Raw genomic sequence first — 14824 nt, forward strand, 5'->3', positions numbered from 1 at the left:
TAGGGCCCTGTGATCCCAGGTAGCAACCCCAGACTCCTCCAGGGAAGATACCCGAGATGAATTTTCTCCTTAGAAAATGTTCCATCCTCTGGGATGCATATGAGATTCTTCCCAGGCATCTCCCGCAGACTTTTCTCCAGTGGTTTGGGGCCCTGCTATCCCAGGTAGCAACCCCAGACTCCTCCAGGGAAGATACCCGAGATGATTTTTCTCTTTAGAATCTGCTCCATCCTCTGGGATGTATCCCTGACTCCTCCCAGGTGTCTCCCGCAGACTTTTCTCTAGTGGTTTAGGTATCTGAAATCCCGGGTAGCAACCCCAGACTCCTCCAGGGAAGATACCCGAGATGATTTTTCTACTTGGGCAATGCTCCATCCTCTGGGATGCACCAGAGATTCTTCCCAGTCGTCTCCCGCAGATAGTTTTCCTGTGGTCTGGGGCCCTGTAATCCCGGGTAGCAACCCCAGACTCCTCCAGGGAAGATACCCAAGGTGATTTTTCTCCTTGGACAATGCTGCATCGTCTGGGATTCACCGGAGACTCCTCGCAGGTATTTCCCTGAGTCTTTTTTCCGGTGGTTTAGGGTCCTGTCATCCCGGGTAGCAACCCCAGACTCCTCCAGGGAAGATACCCAAGATGATATTTCTCTCTTGACAGTGGTCCATCCTGCAGGATCTACCCAGAACTCTTCCCAGGCGTCTCCCGGAGAGGTTTCTCCAATGCTTTAGGGCCCTGTGATCCCGGGTAGCAACCCCAGACTCCTCCAGGGAAGATACCCGAGATGAATTTTCTCCTTAGAAAATGTTCCATCCTCTGGGATGCATCTGAGATTCTTCCCAGGCATCTCCCACAGACTTTTCTCCAGTGGTTTGGGGCCCTTTTATCCCAGGTAGCAACCCCAGACTGCTCCAGGGAAGATACTTGAGATGATTTTCTTCCTTTGGCAGTACTCCATCCTCTGGGATGCACCTGAGATTCCTCCCAGTCGTCTCCTGCAGACATTTTTCCTGTGGTTTGGGGCCCTATAATCCTGGATAGCAAGACCAGACTTCTCCAGGGAAGATATCCGAGATGATTTTTCTCCTTGAACAATTCTCCATCCTGCGGGATGCACCGGAGACTCCTCCCAGCTCTGTTTCTGAGTGTTTTCTTCCTGGGGTTTAGGGCCCTGTCATCCCAGGTAGCAACTCCAGACTCCTCCAGGAAAGATACCCAAGATGATTTTTCTCCTTTGACAATGCTCCATCCTGCGGGATGCACCCGAGACTGCTCGCAGGTATGTCACCGAGTCTTATTTCCGGTGGTTTAGGGCCCTGTGATCCCGGGTAGCAAGCCCAGACTCCTCCAGGGAAGATACCCGAGATGATTTTTCTCCTTGAACAATGCTGCATCGTCTGGGATCCACCCGAGACTCCTCGCAGGTATGTCCCTGAGTCTTTTTTCCGGTGGTTTAGGGTCCTGTCATCCCGGGTAGCAACCCCAGACTCCTCCAGGGAAGATACCCAAGATGATATTTCTCTCTTGACAGTGGCCCATCCTGCGGGATCTACCCAGAACTCTTCCCAGGCGTCTCCCGCAGAGGTTTCTCCAATGCTTTAGGGCCCTGTGATCCCAGGTAGCAACCCCAGACTCCTCCAGGGAAGATACCCGAGATGAATTTTCTCCTTAGAAAATGTTCCGTCCTCTGGGATGCATCTGAGATTCTTCCCAGGCATCTCCCGCAGACTTTTCTCCAGTGGTTTGGGGCGCTCTTATCCCAGGTAGCAACCCCAGACTCCTCCAGGGAAGATACCCGAGATGATTTTTCTCTTTAGAATATGCTCCATCGTCTGGGATGTACCCCTGACTCCTCCCAGGTGTCTCCCGCAGACTTTTCTCTAGTGGTTTAGGTATCTGAAATCCCAGGTAGCAACCCCGGACTCCTCCAGGGAAGATACCCGAGATGATTTTTCTCCTTGGGCAATGCTCCATCCTCTGGGATGCACCAGAGATTCTTCCCAGTCGTCTCCCGCAGATATTTTTCCTGTGGTTTGGGGCCCTGTAATCCTGGGTAGCAACCGCAGACTCCTCCAGGGAAGATACCCGAGGTGATTTTTCTCCTTGGACAATGCTGCATCGTCTGGGATTCACCGGAGACTCCTCGCAGGTATGTCCCTGAGTCTTTTTTCCGGTGGTTTAGGGTCATGTCATCCCGGGTAGCAACCCCAGACTCCTCCAGGGAAGACACCCGAGATGATTTTTCTCTCTTGACAGTGGTCCATCCTGCGGGATCTACCCAGAACTCTTCCCAGGCATCTCCCGCAGAGTTTTCTCCAATGCTTTAGGGCCCTGTGATCCCAGGTGGCAACCCCAGACTCCTCCAGGGAAGATACCCGAGATGATTTTTATACTTGGACTATTGTCCATCCTTCGGGATGCACCCGAGACTCCTCCCAGCTCTGTTTCTGAGTGTTTTCTTCCTGGCGTTTAGGGCCCTGTGATCCCAGGTAGCAACGCCAGACTCCTCCAGGGAAGATACCCGAGATGATTTTTCTCCTTGGGCAATGCTCCATCCTCTGGGATGCACCTGAGATTTCTCCCAGGCATCTCCCACAGATATTTTCCCTGTGGTTTGGCGCACTGTAATCCTGGGTAGCAACCCCAGACTCCTCCAGGGAAGATACCTGAGATGATTTTTCTCCTTGGGCAATGCTCTATCCTCTGGAATTCACCGGAGGTTCCTCACAGGTATGTCCCTCAGTCTTTTTTCCAGTGGTTTTGGGTCCTGTCATCCCAGGTAGCAACCCCAGACTCCTCCAGGGAAGACACCCGAGATGATATTTCGCTCTTGACAGTGGTCCATCCTGCGGGATCTACCCAGAACTCCTCCCAGGCATCTCCCGCAGAGTTTTCTCCAATGCTTTAGGGCCCTGTGATCCCGGGTAGCAACCCCAGACTCCTCCAGGGAAGATACCCGAGATGATTTTTCTCCTTGGGCAATGCTCCATCCTCTGGGATTCACTGGACATTCCTCACAGGTATGTCCCTCAGTCTTTTTTCTGGTGGTTTAGGGCCCTGTGATCCCAGGTGGCAACCCCAGACTCCTCCAGGGAAGATACCCGAGATGATTTTTCTCCTTTGGCAATGCTCCATCCTCTGGGATGCACCAGAGATTCTTCCCAGTCGTCTCCCGCAGATATTTTTCCTGTGGTTTGGGGCCCTGTAATCCTGGGTAGCAACCCCAGACTCCTCCAGGGAAGATACCCAAGATGATTTTTCTCCTTGGGCAATGCTCCATCCTCTGGAATTCACCGGAGGTTCCTCACAGGTATGTCCCTCAGTCTTTTTTCCGGTGGTTTAGGGTCCTGTCATCCCAGGTAGCAACCCCAGACTGCTCCAGGGAAGATACTTGAGATGATTTTCCTCCTTTGGCAGTACTCCATCTTCTGGGATGCACCTGAGATTCCTCCCAGTCGTCTCCTGCAGACATTTTTCCTGTGGTTTGGGGCCCTATAATCCTGGATAGCAAGACCAGACTTCTCCAGGGAAGATATCCGAGATGATTTTTCTCCTTGAACAATTCTCCATCCTGCGGGATGCACCGGAGACTCCTCCCAGCTCTGTTTCTGAGTGTTTTCTTCCTGGGGTTTAGGGCCCTGTGATCCCAGGTAGCAACCCCAGACTCCTCCAGGGAAGATACCCAAGATGATATTTCTCTCTTGACAGTGGTCCATCCTGCAGGATCTACCCAGAACTCTTCCCAGGCGTCTCCCGGAGAGGTTTCTCCAATGCTTTAGGGCCCTGTGATCCCGGGTAGCAACCCCAGACTCCTCCAGGGAAGATACCCGAGATGAATTTTCTCCTTAGAAAATGTTCCATCCTCTGGGATGCATCTGAGATTCTTCCCAGGCATCTCCCACAGACTTTTCTCCAGTGGTTTGGGGCCCTTTTATCCCAGGTAGCAACCCCAGACTGCTCCAGGGAAGATACTTGAGATGATTTTCTTCCTTTGGCAGTACTCCATCCTCTGGGATGCACCTGAGATTCCTCCCAGTCGTCTCCTGCAGACATTTTTCCTGTGGTTTGGGGCCCTATAATCCTGGATAGCAAGACCAGACTTCTCCAGGGAAGATATCCGAGATGATTTTTCTCCTTGAACAATTCTCCATCCTGCGGGATGCACCGGAGACTCCTCCCAGCTCTGTTTCTGAGTGTTTTCTTCCTGGGGTTTAGGGCCCTGTCATCCCAGGTAGCAACTCCAGACTCCTCCAGGAAAGATACCCAAGATGATTTTTCTCCTTTGACAATGCTCCATCCTGCGGGATGCACCCGAGACTGCTCGCAGGTATGTCACCGAGTCTTATTTCCGGTGGTTTAGGGCCCTGTGATCCCGGGTAGCAAGCCCAGACTCCTCCAGGGAAGATACCCGAGATGATTTTTCTCCTTGAACAATGCTGCATCGTCTGGGATCCACCCGAGACTCCTCGCAGGTATGTCCCTGAGTCTTTTTTCCGGTGGTTTAGGGTCCTGTCATCCCGGGTAGCAACCCCAGACTCCTCCAGGGAAGATACCCAAGATGATATTTCTCTCTTGACAGTGGCCCATCCTGCGGGATCTACCCAGAACTCTTCCCAGGCGTCTCCCGCAGAGGTTTCTCCAATGCTTTAGGGCCCTGTGATCCCAGGTAGCAACCCCAGACTCCTCCAGGGAAGATACCCGAGATGAATTTTCTCCTTAGAAAATGTTCCGTCCTCTGGGATGCATCTGAGATTCTTCCCAGGCATCTCCCGCAGACTTTTCTCCAGTGGTTTGGGGCGCTCTTATCCCAGGTAGCAACCCCAGACTCCTCCAGGGAAGATACCCGAGATGATTTTTCTCTTTAGAATATGCTCCATCGTCTGGGATGTACCCCTGACTCCTCCCAGGTGTCTCCCGCAGACTTTTCTCTAGTGGTTTAGGTATCTGAAATCCCAGGTAGCAACCCCGGACTCCTCCAGGGAAGATACCCGAGATGATTTTTCTCCTTGGGCAATGCTCCATCCTCTGGGATGCACCAGAGATTCTTCCCAGTCGTCTCCCGCAGATATTTTTCCTGTGGTTTGGGGCCCTGTAATCCTGGGTAGCAACCGCAGACTCCTCCAGGGAAGATACCCGAGGTGATTTTTCTCCTTGGACAATGCTGCATCGTCTGGGATTCACCGGAGACTCCTCGCAGGTATGTCCCTGAGTCTTTTTTCCGGTGGTTTAGGGTCATGTCATCCCGGGTAGCAACCCCAGACTCCTCCAGGGAAGACACCCGAGATGATTTTTCTCTCTTGACAGTGGTCCATCCTGCGGGATCTACCCAGAACTCTTCCCAGGCATCTCCCGCAGAGTTTTCTCCAATGCTTTAGGGCCCTGTGATCCCAGGTGGCAACCCCAGACTCCTCCAGGGAAGATACCCGAGATGATTTTTATACTTGGACTATTGTCCATCCTTCGGGATGCACCCGAGACTCCTCCCAGCTCTGTTTCTGAGTGTTTTCTTCCTGGCGTTTAGGGCCCTGTGATCCCAGGTAGCAACGCCAGACTCCTCCAGGGAAGATACCCGAGATGATTTTTCTCCTTGGGCAATGCTCCATCCTCTGGGATGCACCTGAGATTTCTCCCAGGCATCTCCCACAGATATTTTCCCTGTGGTTTGGCGCACTGTAATCCTGGGTAGCAACCCCAGACTCCTCCAGGGAAGATACCTGAGATGATTTTTCTCCTTGGGCAATGCTCTATCCTCTGGAATTCACCGGAGGTTCCTCACAGGTATGTCCCTCAGTCTTTTTTCCAGTGGTTTTGGGTCCTGTCATCCCAGGTAGCAACCCCAGACTCCTCCAGGGAAGACACCCGAGATGATATTTCGCTCTTGACAGTGGTCCATCCTGCGGGATCTACCCAGAACTCCTCCCAGGCATCTCCCGCAGAGTTTTCTCCAATGCTTTAGGGCCCTGTGATCCCGGGTAGCAACCCCAGACTCCTCCAGGGAAGATACCCGAGATGATTTTTCTCCTTGGGCAATGCTCCATCCTCTGGGATTCACTGGACATTCCTCACAGGTATGTCCCTCAGTCTTTTTTCTGGTGGTTTAGGGCCCTGTGATCCCAGGTGGCAACCCCAGACTCCTCCAGGGAAGATACCCGAGATGATTTTTCTCCTTTGGCAATGCTCCATCCTCTGGGATGCACCAGAGATTCTTCCCAGTCGTCTCCCGCAGATATTTTTCCTGTGGTTTGGGGCCCTGTAATCCTGGGTAGCAACCCCAGACTCCTCCAGGGAAGATACCCAAGATGATTTTTCTCCTTGGGCAATGCTCCATCCTCTGGAATTCACCGGAGGTTCCTCACAGGTATGTCCCTCAGTCTTTTTTCCGGTGGTTTAGGGTCCTGTCATCCCAGGTAGCAACCCCAGACTGCTCCAGGGAAGATACTTGAGATGATTTTCCTCCTTTGGCAGTACTCCATCTTCTGGGATGCACCTGAGATTCCTCCCAGTCGTCTCCTGCAGACATTTTTCCTGTGGTTTGGGGCCCTATAATCCTGGATAGCAAGACCAGACTTCTCCAGGGAAGATATCCGAGATGATTTTTCTCCTTGAACAATTCTCCATCCTGCGGGATGCACCGGAGACTCCTCCCAGCTCTGTTTCTGAGTGTTTTCTTCCTGGGGTTTAGGGCCCTGTGATCCCAGGTAGCAACTCCAGACTCCTCCAGGAAAGATACCCAAGATGATTTTTCTCCTTTGACAATGCTCCATCCTGCGGGATGCACCCGAGACTGCTCGCAGGTATGTCACCGAGCCTTATTTCCGGTGGTTTAGGGCCCTGTGATCCCGGGTAGCAAGCCCAGACTCCTCCAGGGAAGATACCCGAGATGATTTTTCTCCTTGTACAATGCTGCATCGTCTGGGATTCACCGGAGACTCCTCGCAGGTATGTCCCTGAGTCTTTTTTCCGGTGGTTTAGGGTCCTGTCATCCCGGGTAGCAACCCCAGACTCCTCCAGGGAAGATACCCAAGATGATATTTCTCTCTTGACAGTGGCCCATCCTGCGGGATCTACCCAGAACTCTTCCCAGGCGTCTCCCGGAGAGGTTTCTCCAATGCTTTAGGGCCCTGTGATCCCAGGTAGCAACCCCAGACTCCTCCAGGGAAGATACCCGAGATGAATTTTCTCCTTAGAAAATGTTCCATCCTCTGGGATGCATCTGAGATTCTTCCCAGGCATCTCCCGCAGCCTTTTCTCCAGTGGTTTGGGGCCCTCTTATCCCAGGTAGCAACCCCAGACTCCTCCAGGGAAGATACCCGAGATGATTTTTCTCTTTAGAATATGCTCTATCGTCTGGGATGTACCCCTGACTCCTCCCAGGTGTCTCCCGCAGACTTTTCTCTAGTGGTTTAGGTATCTGAAATCCCAGGTAGCAACCCCGGACTCCTCCAGGGAAGATACCCGAGATGATTTTTCTCCTTGGGCAATGCTCCATCCTCTGGGATGCACCAGAGATTCTTCCCAGTCGTCTCCCGCAGATATTTTTCCTGTGGTTTGGGGCCCTGTAATCCTGGGTAGCAACCGCAGACTCCTCCAGGGAAGATACCCGAGGTGATTTTTCTCCTTGGACAATGCTGCATCGTCTGGGATTCACCGGAGACTCCTCGCAGGTATGTCCCTGAGTCTTTTTTCCGGTGGTTTAGGGTCCTGTCATCCCGGGTAGCAACCCCAGACTCCTCCAGGGAAGACACCCGAGATGATATTTCGCTCTTGACAGTGGTCCATCCTGCGGGATCTACCCAGAACTCCTCCCAGGCATCTCCCGCAGAGTTTTCTCCAATGCTTTAGGGCCCTGTGATCCCGGGTAGCAACCCCAGACTCCTCCAGGGAAGATACCCGAGATGATTTTTCTCCTTGGGCAATGCTCCATCCTCTGGGATTCACTGGAGATTCCTCACAGGTATGTCCCTCAGTCTTTTTTCTGGTGGTTTAGGGCCCTGTGATCCCAGGTGGCAACCCCAGACTCCTCCAGGGAAGATACCCGAGATGATTTTTCTCCTTTGGCAATGCTCCATCCTCTGGGATGCACCAGAGATTCTTCCCAGTCGTCTCCCGCAGATATTTTTCCTGTGGTTTGGGGCCCTGTAATCCTGGGTAGCAACCCCAGACTCCTCCAGGGAAGATACCCAAGATGATTTTTCTCCTTGGGCAATGCTCCATCCTCTGGAATTCACCGGAGGTTCCTCACAGGTATGTCCCTCAGTCTTTTTTCCGGTGGTTTAGGGTCCTGTCATCCCAGGTAGCAACCCCAGACTGCTCCAGGGAAGATACTTGAGATGATTTTCCTCCTTTGGCAGTACTCCATCTTCTGGGATGCACCTGAGATTCCTCCCAGTCGTCTCCTGCAGACATTTTTCCTGTGGTTTGGGGCCCTATAATCCTGGATAGCAAGACCAGACTTCTCCAGGGAAGATATCCGAGATGATTTTTCTCCTTGAACAATTCTCCATCCTGCGGGATGCACCGGAGACTCCTCCCAGCTCTGTTTCTGAGTGTTTTCTTCCTGGGGTTTAGGGCCCTGTGATCCCAGGTAGCAACTCCAGACTCCTCCAGGAAAGATACCCAAGATGATTTTTCTCCTTTGACAATGCTCCATCCTGCGGGATGCACCCGAGACTGCTCGCAGGTATGTCACCGAGTCTTATTTCCGGTTGTTTAGGGCCCTGTGATCCCGGGTAGCAAGCCCAGACTCCTCCAGGGAAGATACCCGAGATGATTTTTCTCCTTGAACAATGCTGCATCGTCTGGGATTCACCGGAGACTCCTCGCAGGTATGTCCCTGAGTCTTTTTTCCGGTGGTTTAGGGTCCTGTCATCCCGGGTAGCAACCCCAGACTCCTCCAGGGAAGATACCCAAGATGATATTTCTCTCTTGACAGTGGCCCATCCTGCGGGATCTACCCAGAACTCTTCCCAGGCGTCTCCCGCAGAGGTTTCTCCAATGCTTTAGGGCCCTGTGATCCCAGGTAGCAACCGCAGACTCCTCCAGGGAAGATACCCGAGATGAATTTTCTCCTTAGAAAATGTTCCATCCTCTGGGATGCATCTGAGATTCTTCCCAGGCATCTCCCGCAGCCTTTTCTCCAGTGGTTTGGGGCCCTCTTATCCCAGGTAGCAACCCCAGACTCCTCCAGGGAAGATACCCGAGATGATTTTTCTCTTTAGAATATGCTCCATCGTCTGGGATGTACCCCTGACTCCTCCCAGGTGTCTCCCGCAGACTTTTCTCTAGTAGTTTAGGTATCTGAAATCCCAGGTAGCAACCCCGGACTCCTCCAGGGAAGATACCCGAGATGATTTTTCTCCTTGGGCAATGCTCCATCCTCTGGGATGCACCAGAGATTCTTCCCAGTCGTCTCCCACAGATATTTTTCCTGTGGTTTGGCGCACTGTAATCCTGGGTAGCAACCCCAGACTCCTCCAGGGAAGATACCTGAGATGATTTTTCTCCTTGGGCAATGCTCCATCCTCTGGAATTCACCGGAGGTTCCTCACAGGTATGTCCCTCAGTCTTTTTTCCAGTGGTTTAGGGTCCTGTCATCCCAGGTAGCAACCCCAGACTCCTCCAGGGAAGACACCCGAGATGATATTTCTCTCTTGACAGTGGTCCATCCTGCGAGATCTACCCAGAACTCCTCCCAGGCATCTCCCGCAGAGTTTTCTCCAATGCTTTAGGGCCCTGTGATCCCGGGTAGCAACCCCAGACTCCTCCAGGGAAGATACCCGAGATGATTTTTCTCCTTGGGCAATGCTCCATCCTCTGGGATTCGCTGGAGATTCCTCACAGGTATGTCCCTCAGTCTTTTTTCTGGTGGTTTAGGGCCCTGTGATCCCAGGTGGCAACCCCAGACTCCTCCAGGGAAGATACCCGAGATGATTTTTCTTCTTGGGCAATGCTCCATCCTCTGGGATGCACCAGATATTCTTCCCAGTCGTCTCCCGCAGATATTTTTCCTGTGGTTTGGGGTCCTGTAATCCTGGGTAGCAACCGCAGACTCCTCCAGGGAAGATACCCGAGGTGATTTTTCTCCTTGGACAATGCTGCATCGTCTGGGATTCACCGGAGACTCCTCGCAGGTATGTCCCTGAGTCTTTTTTCCGGTGGTTTAGGGTCCTGTCATCCCGGGTAGCAACCCCAGACTCCTCCAGGGAAGATACCCAAGATGATATTTCTCTCTTGACAGTGGTCCATCCTGCGGGATCTACCCAGAACTCTTCCAAGGCGTCTCCCGCAGAGGTTTCTCCAATGCTTTAGGGCCCTGTCATCCCGGGTAGCAACCCCAGACTCCTCCAGGGAAGATACCCGAGATGATTTTTCTCCTTGGACTATTGTCCATCCTCTGGGATGCACCCGAGACTCCTCCCAGCTCTGTTTCTGAGTGTTTTCTTCCTGGCGTTTAGGGCCCTGTGATCCCAGGTAGCAACCCCAGACTCCTCCAGGGAAGATACCCGAGGTGATTTTTCTCCTTGGGCAATTCTCCATCCTTTGGGATGCACCAGAGATTCTTCCCAGTCGTCTCCCGCAGATATTTTTCCTGTGGTTTGGGGCCCTGTAATCCTGGGTAGCAACCCCAGACTCCTGCAGGGAAGATACCCGAGGTGATTTTTCTCCTTGGACAATGCTGCATCGTCTGGGATTCACCGGAGACTCCTCGCAGGTATGTCCCTGAGTCTTTTTTCCGGTGGTTTAGGGTCCTGTCATCCCGGGTAGCAACCCCAGACTCCTCCAGGGAAGACACCCGAGATGATTTTTCTCTCTTGACAGTGGTCCATCCTGCGGGATCTACCCAGAACTCTTCCCAGGCATCTCCCGCAGAGTTTTCTCCAATGCTTTAGGGCCCTGTGATCCCAGGTGGCAACCCCAGACTCCTCCAGGGAAGATACCCGAGATGATTTTTATCCTTGGACTATTGTCCATCCTTCGGGATGCACCCGAGACTCCTCCCAGCTCTGTTTCTGAGTGTTTTCTTCCTGGCGTTTAGGGCCCTGTGATCCCAGGTAGCAACGCCAGACTCCTCCAGGGAAGATACCCGAGATGATTTTTCTCCTTGGGCAATGCTCCATCCTCTGGGATTCACCGGAGATTCCTCACAGGTATGTCCCTCAGTCTTTTTTCTGGTGTTTTAGGGTCCTGTCATCCCGGGTAGCAACCCCAGACTCCTCCAGGGAAGATACCCAAGATGATATTTCTCTCTTGACAGTGGTCCATCCTGCGGGATCTACCCAGAACTCTTCCCAAGCGTCTCCCGCAGAGGTTTCTCCAATGCTTTAGGGCCCTGTGATCCCGGGTAGCAACCCCAGTCTCCTCCAGGGAAGATACCCGAGATGATTTTTCTCTTTAGAATCTGCTCCATCCTCTGGGATGTACCCCTGACTCCTCACAGGTGTCTCCCGCAGACTTTTCTCTAGTGGTTTAGGTATCTGAAATCCCAGGTAGCAACCCCAGATTCCTCCAGGGAAGATACCCGAGATGATTTTTCTCCTTGGGCAATGCTCCATCCTCTGGGATGCATGTGAGATTCTTCCCAGGCATCTCCCGCAGATAGTTTTCCTGTGGTTTGGGGCCCTGTAATCCCGGGTAGCAACCCCAGACTCCTCCAGGGAAGATACCCGAGATGAATTTTCTCCTTGGGCAATGCTCCATCCTCTGGGATTCACCGGAGACTCCTCGCAGGTATGTCCCTGAGTCTTTTTTCCGGTGGTTTAGGGTCCTGTGTTCCCGGGTAGCAACCCCAGACTCCTCCAGGGAAGGTACCTGAGATGATTTTTCTCCTTGGATAATGCTCCATCCTCTGGGATGCATCCGAGACTTATCCCAGCTATGTCCCTGAGTCTTTATTCCGGTGATTTAGGGTCCTGTCATCTCGGGTAGCAACCCCAGACTTCTCCAGGGAAGATACCTGAGATTATTTTCCTCCTTGGGCAATGCTCCATCCTTCGGGATGCACCCGAGACTCCTCCCAGCTCTGTTTCTGAGTGTTTTCTTCCTGGGGTTTAGGGCCCTGTGATCCCAGGTAGCAAGCCCAGACTCCTCCAGGGAAGATACCCGAGATGATTTTTCTCCTTGGGCAATGCTCCATCCTCTGGGATTCACTGGAGATTCCTCACAGGTATGTCCCTCAGTCTTTTTTCTGGTGGTTTAGGGCCCTGTCATCCCAGGTGGCAACCCCAGACTCCTCCAGGGAAGATACCCGAGATGATTTTTCTCCTTTGGCAATGCTCCATCCTCTGGGATGCACCAGAGATTCTTCCCAGTCGTCTCCCGCAGATATTTTTCCTGTGGTTTGGGGCCCTGTAATCCTGGGTAGCAACCCCAGACTCCTCCAGGGAAGATACCCAAGATGATTTTTCTCCTTGGGCAATGCTCCATCCTCTGGAATTCACCGGAGGTTCCTCACAGGTATGTCCCTCAGTCTTTTTTCCGGTGGTTTAGGGTCCTGTCATCCCAGGTAGCAACCCCAGACTGCTCCAGGGAAGATACTTGAGATGATTTTCCTCCTTTGGCAGTACTCCATCTTCTGGGATGCACCTGAGATTCCTCCCAGTCGTCTCCTGCAGACATTTTTCCTGTGGTTTGGGGCCCTATAATCCTGGATAGCAAGACCAGACTTCTCCAGGGAAGATATCCGAGATGATTTTTCTCCTTGAACAATTCTCCATCCTGCGGGATGCACCGGAGACTCCTCCCAGCTCTGTTTCTGAGTGTTTTCTTCCTGGGGTTTAGGGCCCTGTGATCCCAGGTAGCAACTCCAGACTCCTCCAGGAAAGATACCCAAGATGATTTTTCTCCTTTGACAATGCTCCATCCTGCGGGATGCACCCGAGACTGCTCGCAGGTATGTCACCGAGTCTTATTTCCGGTGGTTTAGGGCCCTGTGATCCCGGGTAGCAAGCCCAGACTCCTCCAGGGAAGATACCCGAGATGATTTTTCTCCTTGAACAATGCTGCATCGTCTGGGATCCACCGGAGACTCCTCGCAGGTATGTCCCTGAGTCTTTTTTCCGGTGGTTTAGGGTCCTGTCATCCCGGGTAGCAACCCCAGACTCCTCCAGGGAAGATACCCAAGATGATATTTCTCTCTTGACAGTGGCCCATCCTGCGGGATCTACCCAGAACTCTTCCCAGGCGTCTCCCGCAGAGGTTTCTCCAATGCTTTAGGGCCCTGTGATCCCAGGTAGCAACCCCAGACTCCTCCAGGGAAGATACCCGAGATGAATTTTCTCCTTAGAAAATGTTCCGTCCTCTGGGATGCATCTGAGATTCTTCCCAGGCATCTCCCGCAGACTTTTCTCCAGTGGTTTGGGGCGCTCTTATCCCAGGTAGCAACCCCAGACTCCTCCAGGGAAGATACCCGAGATGATTTTTCTCTTTAGAATATGCTCCATCGTCTGGGATGTACCCCTGACTCCTCCCAGGTGTCTCCCGCAGACTTTTCTCTAGTGGTTTAGGTATCTGAAATCCCAGGTAGCAACCCCGGACTCCTCCAGGGAAGATACCCGAGATGATTTTTCTCCTTGGGCAATGCTCCATCCTCTGGGATGCACCAGAGATTCTTCCCAGTCGTCTCCCGCAGATATTTTTCCTGTGGTTTGGGGCCCTGTAATCCTGGGTAGCAACCGCAGACTCCTCCAGGGAAGATACCCGAGGTGATTTTTCTCCTTGGACAATGCTGCATCGTCTGGGATTCACCGGAGACTCCTCGCAGGTATGTCCCTGAGTCTTTTTTCCGGTGGTTTAGGGTCCTGTCATCCCGGGTAGCAACCCCAGACTCCTCCAGGGAAGACACCCGAGATGATATTTCGCTCTTGACAGTGGTCCATCCTGCGGGATCTACCCAGAACTCCTCCCAGGCATCTCCCGCAGAGTTTTCTCCAATGCTTTAGGGCCCTGTGATCCCGGGTAGTAACCCCAGACTCCTCCAGGGAAGATACCCGAGATGATTTTTCTCCTTGGGCAATGCTCCATCCTCTGGGATTCACTGGAGATTCCTCACAGGTATGTCCCTCAGTCTTTTTTCTGGTGGTTTAGGGCCCTGTGATCCCAGGTGGCAACCCCAGACTCCTCCAGGGAAGATACCCGAGATGATTTTTCTCCTTTGGCAATGCTCCATCCTCTGGGATGCACCAGAGATTCTTCCCAGTCGTCTCCCGCAGATATTTTTCCTGTGGTTTGGGGCCCTGTAATCCTGGGTAGCAACCCCAGACTCCTCCAGGGAAGATACCCAAGATGATTTTTCTCCTTGGGCAATGCTCCATCCTCTGGAATTCACCGGAGGTTCCTCACAGGTATGTCCCTCAGTCTTTTTTCCGGTGGTTTAGGGTCCTGTCATCCCAGGTAGCAACCCCAGACTGCTCCAGGGAAGATACTTGAGATGATTTTCCTCCTTTGGCAGTACTCCATCTTCTGGGATGCACCTGAGATTCCTCCCAGTCGTCTCCTGCAGACATTTTTCCTGTGGTTTGGGGCCCTATAATCCTGGATAGCAAGACCAGACTTCTCCAGGGAAGATATCCGAGATGATTTTTCTCCTTGAACAATTCTCCATCCTGCGGGATGCACCGGAGACTCCTCCCAGCTCTGTTTCTGAGTGTTTTCTTCCTGGGGTTTAGGGCCCTGTGATCCCAGGTAGCAACTCCAGACTCCTCCAGGAAAGATACCCAAGATGATTTTTCTCCTTTGACAATGCTCCATCCTGCGGGATGCACCCGAGACTGCTCGCAGGTATGTCACCGAGTCTTATTTCCGGTGGTTTAGGGCCCTGTGATCCCGGGTA

This window comes from Vanellus vanellus (assembly GCF_965231255.1).
Source record: "Vanellus vanellus genome assembly, contig: HAP1_SCAFFOLD_40, whole genome shotgun sequence".
Lineage (NCBI taxonomy): Eukaryota > Metazoa > Chordata > Aves > Charadriiformes > Charadriidae > Vanellus > Vanellus vanellus.